Consider the following 3350-nt stretch of genomic DNA (forward strand, 5'->3'; position numbering starts at 1 on the left):
TATTGTTACATTTCATGTTGTCCCAAAGTTTCCTTAAATTATCCTCCTGCTTTTTTTCCCCTTTCTGCTTTTTAATTCGTTTTTCTTTTTGCTGCTCCAATTGGATGTTTTTCTATCTTGTGTTCCAAGTCATTTATTCAATCTTCTGCCTCATTCACTCAACTTTTGATTCCTTCCAGTGCATTCTTGATGTCAGACATGTTATTTTTCATTTCTGAGTGGTTCCTGTTCATGGTTTCTATTTCTTTTTTCATGCTATTGTAGTTTCCACTATGTTTCTTGTAATTCTCACTAACTTCCTTGAGTATCCTTATAACCATTACTTTGAAATTTATATCTGATAAATTGCCTCCATTTTGTTTAGTTCCTTTTCTGAAGTTTCCTCGTTTTCTCTCATTTGGGGGCTATTTCTTTGTCTCCCTATTTTTGCTGTCCCTTGTATTTGTTTCTATGTATTAGATCAAACTGCTATACCTTGCATTTTTCATAGGGTGGCCTTATTAAGTAAGTGTTTTATGGGACTCAGTGGTGCCATCTCTTTGATCTCCTAAGCTGGATGCTCTGAAAGTATTCTTTATGTGGGTTCTTTGAGATCTCCTGTTGTAATTGTGTCTTAATTGTTGTTGTCCCATTCATGGGTGGGATCTCTTGTCAGGCAGGCTGACTGGTAGGCTCAACCTGACCACGTTGTGTAAGCTGTTGTGCAGATGCTAACAGAAAAAAAAAACCAAAACCAAAAACAATAAACAAAACAAAAACATAGAAAAGACTACCTATAATAACAACAAAAGCAACCATAGAAGAAAAGAGAATTAGGAGGAAGAAAATAGGACAAGATTACTAAAGGAAAAGAAATAATATGAAAAGGAAAAGAAAAGGGGAGAAACAGGAATATGAAAGGGCAGAAGGGAAGAAAACAAGTAAGAATAAAAACTAGGAGAAAGTAAATGGTATGGAAGAAAACAGGAAGAAAAAACTTATGATAAGGAAAGACAAGAAAGAAGAAAGACATAAAAATAGGAAAAGTGAAAAAGACAAGAAAGCAGGAGAAAGAAGAAAAACAGAGTGAGAAAAGTTAGAGATAGGAAAGAAAAGAGGCCACACTCCCATCATCGCACTCCGCTCAGGTCTCGCATGACTCCGTGCCCACCATGGCCTCCATCCAGCAGCTGGTAGGGAGATAGCACTTAGTGGAGAGCAAAGGCTTCGACGAGTACATGAAGGAATTAGGCGTGGGAATGGCTCTGTGGAAAATGGGCGCCATGGCCAAGCCAGATTGTGTCATCACTTCGGACAGCAAACCTCACTGTCAAAACCGAGAGCACGCTGAAGACCACCCAGTTCTCATGCAACCTGGGAGAGAAGTTTGAAGAGATCGCAGCAGATGGCAGGAAAACTCAGACCGTCTGCCACTTCGTCAATGGTGCGCTGGTCCAGCACCAGGAGTGGGACGGGAAGGAGAGCACCATCACGTGGCGGCTGGAGGGCGGGAAGCTAGTGGTGGAATGTGTCATGCCAACTGTACTCGGATCTATGAGAAAGTGGAGTAAAAATTCCATCATCCTTCCAGATGGGAATTAGCCATGAGGATAAATAAGCTCAGTTCAATGAGCAAATCTCTCCACACTTTTTTTCCCATTACGGTGTTCAGTTATCACAACCATTTTACATGCAACTATTTCTGAATTGGTTTAATTAAGATCGACCATTTCGTTAGTAAATAAATGTGTTTATGCAAAAAAAAAAAAAAGAAAGAAAGAAAAAAGAGAGACTAAATTAATAAAGCAATAGAGAAGAGACAGTGAAACCTCAGTTTTTGAACTTAATTTGTTCTGGAAGGCTGTTCAGAAGCAATTTGTTAAAAAAAAGAATTACTTTTTCCCATTATAAATAATGTAAATTGAATTAATTTGCTCCAGACCACCAAATAATTCCTTGTTTTAATCTGTCTTATATACAGTACATATCTAATGTACTGTTTAATCTATAAACAAACACTTCTTAAATTTATTGAACCACCCCCTACGAGCCTTAAATTAATAATTTTCAGCATTCATTCCAGGGGTGATTTTTAGGAAGGCAGTATGCAGTATTTTCACATATCACTGCCTCCAAAATGCTGTCACTGCTAACTGCTTTTCCTTTATCCAAATCAATAACAGTTTTTCTACCTCTTCAATTGCCTGTGATCATTGTTTCTTTTACACCCTTAGCAGCATTATCACTCTTGTTGGCTTCTTCATGTTTTAAAATTGTGTTAATCATCCATTTTGCCAGCAATAAAAGCAAAGAAGAAGAAAAAACACAAAAATATTCACAATACAATATCCTGAGATGTTATCTATGTGAGGTTTAGTGGTAAAATGACTCACATTCTCTCCTTTGTTTGTGGTGTGAGAGACACCTTTTGTCATGCTGATACATCAGAATGAAAGAGTTACCAGGTTGAAGACCAAAGTTTTGTTCAAGACTGAGACATTTTTCCATGAGTAACTTGGTCAAGAACCTAATTGTTTGAGATGGGATATATTCAATAACTGAGGTTTGACTAATGCAAAAAACACACACACCAAAAAATAGTGAAGTGACATTTGTCTTAGCAGAGTATAGTGCCTCCTGGGAGCTCCCCTTTGATCTTGTTCTTCTGTTGACTGAGGGTGACTATTTTGTCTGCCAATTCTGGGCTTCCTGGGAGGTACTTTGGTGCTAGCCACTGTCAGAAGCTCTCCACGTTTGGCTCTCAGCAACCTGTTATAAGCTTCAAGCGATCCAGTTTGTGTCTGTCTCCACAGGATATGGCTGCACCCAGGAAAGGCCAACCTTCACTCTAAGGCCTGTTTGTTAGCAGCATAGGACTCACAGACAGGTCAGCAAACTTCCCCAGGTTCCCCAGGCTCTGCCTCTGCTCGCCTTCACCTTCTGGCCAGCTGTCAATCTTAATCACTGAAAATGCTGTTTCTGAGAGAGTTTTTGGTGGAATTGGGAATATAAAACCTATGGGTCTCCTGTGAGGGGGAGGTGCCTTTCAGATTTCAAGGGAAATGGTGGGTGTGTTTCATCATCTCAGAGCACTCCTCTGAGAGTGTCCCAATATTTCCCTGTCCTCAGCTGGATGGAGATCCTCCTATGCAGTTCAGTGGGACAGTTGGAAACCAGGAGTTTCTATCAGCTCTCCTGTAATGGGGGAGTACCTGTCAGGTTTCCAGGACAAGGGGCAGATGGCCCTATCCTGAAGCCAGTCACTGACGCTCTCTGAGGCTGTTTAAACCTGTAGGCTTGGCCTCTGTTGCTGTCTCCTCTTCAGGGGTCGAGATGCAATGTGTGGACGCCAGTTTTCTGAGGGTAGGGCA

The 3350-nt window shown here is 40.4% G+C and overlaps 1 pseudogene; it reads left to right on the forward strand.

Moving 5' to 3' along the window:
* Positions 1–1151: 1151 nt before the first annotated feature.
* On the forward strand, positions 1152–1736 carry LOC102249987 (annotated as a pseudogene).
* Positions 1737–3350: the final 1614 nt, after the last annotated feature.

The sequence above is a fragment of the Myotis brandtii genome, unplaced genomic scaffold (genome assembly GCF_000412655.1).
Source record: "Myotis brandtii unplaced genomic scaffold, ASM41265v1 scaffold15, whole genome shotgun sequence".
Lineage (NCBI taxonomy): Eukaryota > Metazoa > Chordata > Mammalia > Chiroptera > Vespertilionidae > Myotis > Myotis brandtii.